Source organism: Leptonychotes weddellii, chromosome 14 (genome assembly GCF_054177405.1).
Source record: "Leptonychotes weddellii isolate Sample4059 chromosome 14, ASM5417740v2, whole genome shotgun sequence".
NCBI classification, from domain to species: domain Eukaryota; kingdom Metazoa; phylum Chordata; class Mammalia; order Carnivora; family Phocidae; genus Leptonychotes; species Leptonychotes weddellii.
The window spans coordinates 5947769-5956331 of NC_138382.1; the positions used below are offsets into that span (position 1 = coordinate 5947769).

The window sequence follows — 8563 nt, forward strand, 5'->3', positions numbered from 1 at the left end:
CATTTTTCATTTCATATCGTTGTGTTCACAGATGATTAAGAACAAAGATGTGTTTACCTGAAGGCCGAGAGGCTTGCGCAAGTAGGCATAGGTACGCAGGGGATTCAGAAGCACTTTGCAGAAGGGTACCCAGGGTGTGTCCCCTCCCCCGCCCCCGCCCCTGTTGGTGGCAGTCATCTAGTGAGAGCAGACATTTAGTTAACACGTTTGATTTCACTAATTATGCAGGTAAATTGTTTTCAGGTTTATTTTGATGGAAATTTGGCCACACACATGAGAAATCATCATTGCGCCCAGGAGTCGTGTATGCTCATTGCTTACCGTGTCCCATCTGAATTTTCTGGACTGTCTCAGCCCCTCCTGCTACCCCTTGTGCCCTGTCAGCCATGCCTAGAATGTCCCATCAGCATTTAAAACACAGCACTTAAAAATTAAATTTCTATCATAATTCCCCAGGGAGAAGCCCCCCCCCTTTTTTCTTTTCATTGCCTCCTTAGACTTCTCTCCACCAATTTCTAATTCAGCCTTTTTTTTTTTTTTTTAAAGATTTTTATTTATTTATTTGACAGAGAGAGAGACAGCGAGAGAGGGAACACAAGCAGGGGGAGTGGGAGAGGGAGAAGCAGACTCCCTGCGGAGCAGGCAGCCCGATGCGGGGCTCGATCCCGGGACCCTGGGATCATGACCTGAGCCGAAGGCAGATGTTTAACGACTGAGCCACCCAGGCGCCCCCTAATTCAGCCTTTTGTCTTTCTGAAAATGTTCTTTATTTCTGTTCCCTGGCAATAGAAGGCTTTGGTCACTTTGTAACTGTGTGATCCTCCTGCCCACTCCCCTTCTGTTCTTGTTAAGAATAGGAAGAATAATCCTCCTGGCTTGAGGATACAAAATTGATAGAGGGGTCCTATAAGGTTTTCTAAATTAAACATGTACTGATTGTGACAAGCTCTGTGATCCAACCCACACCCCTTCTGGCATCACTGTCCCTTTGCCCATATCCCTGGGGTCCATGGGCAACCCTTGAAGAAATGAAGGGAGGCTCTGGGAACCCTAACAGCATGGGTTTCGGATCAGCATGGCCTCTCCTTTTTTTTTTTTTTTTTCCTTTCTGAAGGGAATTCAGAACTGCTTAGCCTTCACCTAGGATCAGGCTTTGGTTTCATCCCATGGTGACACCTGTGGGTTTCTGTCTTCCTAGAACCTTTTGATCTCGTAGATCCTAGATAGGCTTGCTGGGGGACATTATGCCCAGGCTTTAGAAATTCCAGAGTTCCTGAATCTCCCTTTGTCTTCTGCAAATCAGTATTGACTCCTAGAGATACGGGTTTTTCAGATAGTATTCAGGCTTTTCAGTGGCTTGTTCAAGTTGCTCTTTCAGTCCGTAGTGTGATACTCACATGGGAACAGCAGAACACACATTTAGAATCATGAATGTTGTCTGTGCCCAGAGCTTTGGGCTCAGCTGCCCCATGTTTGCCATTGTGTTAGGACAGGGAGGCCAGTACAATGCAGGAGTCGCTGCCTCCTTCACAAATCCTGTTTTAAAACCTTCAGTAGTTCTTCCTGTCTTTCCATTTAAGACTATTGTTATGTGGGCCCAGCTTACTGCTTTTTTCTTTGTAATCTATAACATGACCCAGAACCATCTTTGGGAGTCTGGCAAACTCAGCCCTATCTTTCGGGGAGCAGGAAGGACCACCTGCCTGGAGAGGAATACCCAAGATGAGGGAGGAGGAGAAAGAAGTGCTTGGTGAGGTTTCCAGCGGTGGCCGAGCTCACTGCTTCCTTCCACACCTCTCCCCATCAGCAAAGCCAAGAGACAGACTGCTGTGTTGGCCTCTGCAGACTGCTCCCTGCACCAGGCTTCCTACTAGCATGGTAGGACTTTTTTCTTCCAAGGATGCTCTTAATGCTTATGCTCACTAGATGTGTGTGTGTGTGTGTGTGTGTGTCTGTCTGTCCAAGATCAGCTATGCTCCTCTTAGGGATGAGTAATTCTGATTCCCTTTAAAACTGGGTGGGTTAATACTCTAGGAATTTACTTCAAACCAATTAATAATAATAGCCACCACTTATTGAGGTCTTACAATAAGTTAGACACTTTGCATGCGTTGTCTTTTTAGTCCTTACCAACAACTCTATGAGGTCAATACTGTCATTCCTGTCCCATTTTGTGGTGGAGGAAATCAAGGTTCAGGAAAGTTAAGTAACTCGCCTAACGTTATACAGATAAGGAACATCCAGATTTCAACTTGGCTCTCCCCTTCACACCTCGCTAACTCCACACTTTGATGTAATGCTATAAAGTTCTGTTTCAGAAAAAAGCAGGAACCTGTAGAGTTCTCTTCTTCTTGCCTAGCTCTGGCTTACCGTGCACTTGCCCTTAGCCACAGGCTGGTTGCAATAGAGTTTGAGCCTAGGCACAGCACCCTTTAACCTTCTCTAGGGAAGAGCTGCTATTGCCGTTTGAGTTTGGTAAGTGGTCTCCGTTGGTAATTTTTAAATGTATTCAACAAATATTTATTCTAATGACTCCATGCAAAACACTGAGCATGCAGCTGTTAAAAACACATACAGGGTCCTGCCTCCATAGAATTGTATAGATTAGTTGGGGATAATTCATGCTCTATGTAAATAAAAAACAAACAAGTAAGAGACCAACTTACTTTTGTTCCTTCTTACTGTCAAGATGTTGGAAAGCAGAATTAACTTGAGCATCTAATGCATGATCTGTTGAGAAAAGACACATATATGGATACATTGTCTCATAGGCAGGAATTAGTAATTCAAACCCGTATATGTTTGAAGTTGATTAAAGGAAAATAGTCAGATTCCTGAGTAATGATTTAAATGTGCTGGAACATTACCCATTACGCACACATTATAAAAGTATATTTTAAAATCCTGGCTGATTGTTAAAACGATAATATTTCAGGTAGGTGGCGCTAAGAGTTATTCATGCAGTCATAGAATGTTGAGTTTAAAAATGTGTGACCTTCTCCTTCCTCATTTCCCCTGCAGAAATTAAAACTCAGAGAAATTGCATATGCAGTGTTCCCTTACTTCCCAAATTGATGACTCGTAGGATGAATAGACTCCGGTTTATTCCAGGTCCCAGGAGTTCAAGTTGTCAACAATTCACCCTCTCATACATTAGCAATGTCAGTGACTTGGAAATTAATATGATTTGAACTTCATGATTCTTTCCCTTAGATGTGGTTGAAGTAGTGTGAGCTCATCATCAAGAAGCAGTTAGTTAGCTCTTCTCTCCAGCCGGCCTTGTCTAGATCTCATCTTCTACTACTAAATGGCACTACTAGTTCTAGTGACTCAAGAGGGAGTTTTACTCGGTGTGACTGCTTTAGCCGACCACATTAAAGCATTCATGCTCCCTGCTAGGTTGCAGGAATGAGTTTTCTTAATGCCATCACTGAATTCCAATGGAGGAAATAAATTACTCATGCATTTTCTAATGGTTAAGAAATTTTCCAGAGTCTTGGCTGCCTCATTTTCATCATGCCCAGGTTCCATTACCAAAGAGTAATTGATGTGATTTTGACTAGCAGGCTGATACTGCTTAGAAAACCAGCTAAGTAAAATGTCTGAGTCACATATCCCGGGACAGAATTTCACAGTCAACCATATAAGAGACAGAATTTTGTAGTTATGGGGAAAAATGCTAGACGTGGAGGAAAAAACCCTTGTGGTCTTGCTTTATTAACTGATTAACCATGTCCATGTGGGCGCGTTGCTTTAACCTCTCTGAGTCTGTCTTTGTCATCTGTAAACATGAAGATAGTCCTACCTCTTGTGGTTGTTCAGAAAATCACAGGAGCTGAATGTGACGGCTCACTAGAAAAATGCTATGAAGATCTATGTAAATGTAAGGGTTTAAAAATACTGTCATAATGATAATGAAACTCAGAGTGACAATTGTGATCTAAATCTTGGCATACAGTTACGTGTAAGAGAACATTAAATGGGTGCTTGGATGCTTTTATGTGTTGGTATAGTGACAGTGTTCAGTGTTTGAAAAATGCAAGTCACTGAAGGAACGATGTTGCTGCTCGACATTGACATCAGTAAATAAAAATAGCTTGAAATAACCTCCTTTGTTCCAAAAATGGTTAAAGGCAGCTTTCAAAGATACCAACCACAGAAAAAGAAGAAAAAAAAGTTGTGAGGAAATGGGGAGACAGGGAAGTGGGATGAAGCAAAGGGTTAAGTTAGGACCCAAAAAGCACCTCGTGAGGCTCTGGACTACTTGTGAGGGTGAGTCAGAGAGTTGGTTCGGAGTTTTCCTGCAGCCAGGGCTATGAGGGCACTATAACCAGCCATGTGAATCATGGTGCCCGTGAGGCCAAATAGTGAAGCAGGGCTACTTCTAATAATGAGACACGAGACAGTGATTTTCCCAGGGCCCTAATAAAGAGGACGGTGCATGATGACCAACATCCTACAGAACATCTTGATGATTAAGCATTCCTGCCTTTTTTGAAATTGTTATAAGTGTGACCGCCAGGTGAGAAATTAACAAGTTCATTGTTAGCAAGCTTTTAGTTACTTGGTTTTAATCATGATTCAATGTGTGTTAGGCCTAGAAATAACCTCTGAGAACACCTTGCTGCCCCTCCTGTCTTACAGGCTATGGGGATCCGTGACCTGCACGGGGCTGAGTGTCGGCTCGGGGTTACCTGTGCTTTGTGTCAGCACAAGGAGCTCCAAGTGAAAATAGTTTGCTCCGAGCCCATTCTGTGTGACTGTGGGAGCTTTCCTTGTCTCAATAAAAATACCGTTTGGCACTTTCAATATTTGAAATTGTGAGTTTAGCAGTTTACTGTGGTGGGTTTTTTTCTGGCTGTTGGTTGTAGAAGTGTAGAAGCTATTGGATTTGATGGCATCTCCCTATATTGCTTGTTTTGTTTTGTTTCGTTTCCACTGTGGAAGGTTACTGATAAGCCTGACAAAGTGGATCAGAAATTTATAGAGAACAGGTCTCGATATGTAAAGTTTCCGAAATTTGCAAATATAGTGCCTGGAATGCCCATCCTCATAAAGCATCCTTAGCACAATTGTCAAAGACATAACCGGAAAATGTAGAAAGGCATTGATATTTTAAGCAAATTAAAATAAAACCCCAGATCTTAATTTCAGAACATAGGTGGAGCTTAAATATATTGGCTAAAAGCCTAAGGGAGTTTTAGGTTGGCTTCTTTAGTGAACTTCTTTGCTCTCATATTCATGGAAAGTTCTGATGTGCGTAGCAATTGTTCAAGAGGTTCCTGTGGGTGATTTAGAGGCTGATTAAAACAAACTTCTTTCATCAAGGAACCATGAGATCAACCATGGGAATACAGGGGGCCCAGGTTCTAGAGAAAATAAAGGTGGGTCTCCCAGAGGATCAGTCAGTGGGCTTGAGGATTTTAGAGAAACTTGACTGTTTCTAGTCAGTTTGTGAGGCAATTTGCTTGTGTCACTGAGAGAGGCATATTTACAACCTTTTGACCTAGGGGTAGTGAGTCATGGGCAGTAAATACCGGAAGCAGTGATATTAAGAAGTCATCTGTCGTATTTGTCTCCCAAACAAGGTTGAATGACTTTACCAAAGTCACAAAGTAGGAGCCTGAGCCTTGCGTTTTCTCCAGCTTCGAGATGTGTGGGGATAGGCAGGGGCGGAGAGGAGGAAGAGGCATGCAGATGTAAATTTCTCCTCGATCTGTCTTTTTGCTTCCTCATTTGTAGAATTAAAAATTGGGGCCAGATTATCTCAAAACAACTTCATCAATCTTAAAAGAATTCCTCTTGCAAAGTGGAGGTGTGGGAGATGTAAGTACTTTAAAAGTAATCTTTCTCTGTCTTTAAAAAAAAACCCCAGCCTACCTAAAAAGTGTTTTTCCCCTAATTTTCTAAGGAAAGGCAGTTAAAGGAGTAAAAACCTGAAGGCTACTGAGATAAACAGAGTGGAGCACAATCTATTATTCCCTTTCTGCTCGATATAGCCTTGTGAAAGAACATGTTGGCCCAAGAAATGGAACACTGCATCTTTTCCATCTTACTGACAGCAAAATGAATTTGATGTCTTTTATTTCAAACATATGCACTTGCTAAGCCAATGTGTTAAGATACAAAACATATACTCCATTTTTTTTTTTTTAAACTCAAATTGCTAGCACATAGTTAAAGTATAACATTCCCCTGGACTTGGTACTGCCCAGACATGGTTTGGGTGATGCCTTTTGTCCTTTTTTCTTTTTTTTTTTCCTTCAAGTACTACTGTTCTTTGACCCTTGCATCTCAGAACTTGCCTACTGAATTCGTGGTCTGTGCAAGCACTTGACATTAGATCGCGACAATGTGACTCGAAACATTGGGCCAGCTGCAGTGCTGTGGGGTTAAGCAAAGTCTTGGCTGCGGCTCTTTCTGTTTGCTGTAGGTGATGAGTATGAAGTGGCTCACAAAAGAAAAGGTTGAGAACAAGGGGAAAGGCTGGGCCTGTCTTAAGCAACTCATCTCTGTGTGTCCATTTGCTAGGTCCTAAGGTGAGTCAGTGTATGGCTTTCCAGAAGGAGTGAGTCATGGGGAGTCTGATGCAGAGAGAGGTCGTCTTTTAGATCTGTGGGTGGTGGGAGAAGCTGGGTAGATGGAATAGTATTTACTGTGGGAGTGGCAATGGGAGAAGAGAGAGAAGGAGGATATACTTTTGCTACAGGGTCTAGAGAAGCTGTGGTCCATCACGGGTTATGTGAGCAGAAAGCTTAGAGCTTGTAAAGTGATATTACATACGTTGTCTCACCGACTCCGGGCGGAGGAAAGGGGGCGGGGGTGAGAGAGGAGCCCCGAAGGTGTCCCTGGCAGCATGAGCCAAAGACATCTGGAGGGTCCTTTAGGGCCTCTGGCAAAGTTCTCATTCCATCCTCCCAAGAGCCAAAGTAGCTTCTTCCTCCTTCCCTTTCTGATTCTGTCCATGGGCAGCTGCTCTGGTCCTGATGTTTCCCGCAGAGCCGTATGCAGGATAGAGACTGGACTCCTGCATACATGGCATAAAGTCCTGTTGGACTCACATGCAGATGGCTCCCCTGTGTCTCAAAAGAACTGTTTTGCACAGAAGAGGGAGATGTGGTGGCCTGAGAAACTCTGGGTTTTTGTCTGGTTTTGTCAGACTGAAGACAAGCCATGGCCCAGCTCTGGTGATCAATTCCCTTCTCTTTTACAGCGGGAAATTTGCCTGGATGACCTCGGGTCCCTTTCAAGAGCTCTTAGAGATGGTTCCCAGCCCTGGGACGACTTCTTGCTTAAGGACGGATGATGCTGCCTTTTCACATTGTCTGATTCCTATCATCACGTCTGCCCTGGCCTCTCTTTTTTTCCTTCATCCTCAGTTCATGCAGTGCTTTTCTCAACTGTTTCTGCCCCTTGGTATTTCCATATGTTATCTTTGCCCCTTCCTCTCATGGTATGGTCACATGTTAGCTGAAGGCAAGAATTAGATTTTCCATTCTGTGCATGGGTAGTTCTTTGTCTTCAGACATTTTTTGATATCAAAGGAGAGTTGTGGGAAAAAAATCAGGTCAGGGACCTGAATTAACTCTAGAGAAATTTGAAAGCCTCTTTCTTACCTCACTAATTGATCTTTATATTTCCACTCATCTGAGGAGAACAGGAGAAGATTTTTTTTCCAGCTAGTTCATGGACCCTGTATTATAACATGTATTTTGCACATGTTTTAGGGTTCCAAGAAAATACCAAATAAAAATTAATATATTTTATTTTTCACTTGTTACCTATACATTTTGGTTAACTTTGAAAATTTTAAACACTTTGGAACTTACAGGAAAGTTATAAGATTAATGCAAAGGATTCCCATATACCCTTCACCTGGATGCCCCAAATTTTAACATTTTACCTCATTTTTACTTTATCATTGTCTCTCTGCTCTTCAAAAATGTTGAGTTTTGATATCTCTCTTTCAATATGTATATATTTTTTATATTAACTGTATTATTTTATTTTATTTTATTTATTTTTATTATGTTAGTCACCATACAATACATCATTAGTTTTTGGTGTGGTGATCCACGATTCATTGTTTTTGTATAACACCCAGTGCTCCATGCAGTATGTGCCGTACCTCCTTAATACCTATCACCGGGCTAACCCATCCCCTCCGCAAACCCTCAGATTGTTTCTCAGAGTCCATAATCTCTCATGGTTCATTTCTCCCTCCGATATCCCCCCCCTTCATTTTTCCCTTCCTTCTAATGTCCTCCATGCTATTCCTTATGTTCCACAAATAAGTGAAATCATATGATAATTGACTTTCTCTGCTTGACTTATTTCACTTAGCATAATCTCCTCCAGTCCCATCCATGTTGATGTAAAAGTTGGGTGTTCATCCTTTCTGATGGCTGAGTAATATTCCATTGTATATATGGACCACATCTTCTTTATCCATTCATCTGTTGAAGGGCATCTCGGCTCTTTCCACAGTCTGGCTATTGCGGACATTGCTGCTATGAACATTGGGGTGCATAAGGCCCTTCTTTTCCCTACATATGTGTCTTTG

At 42.3% G+C, this 8563-nt stretch overlaps 1 protein-coding gene across 6 annotated transcripts in view; it reads left to right on the forward strand.

Annotated features, from left to right (window-relative positions):
* The window catches only part of GLIS3 (GLIS family zinc finger 3), a 445030-nt gene that overhangs the window by 61615 nt on the left and 374852 nt on the right, over positions 1-8563 (forward strand). The window contains exon 1 of one of the 6 annotated variants that reach the window (XM_081802773.1): positions 1079-1878. The exons of the other annotated variants lie outside the window; for them this stretch is intronic. The gene's annotated coding sequence lies outside the window, so the exon portion shown is untranslated. Of the gene's footprint in view, positions 1-1078; positions 1879-8563 lie in introns of those variants that run through there. 6 annotated transcript variants of the gene reach the window in all.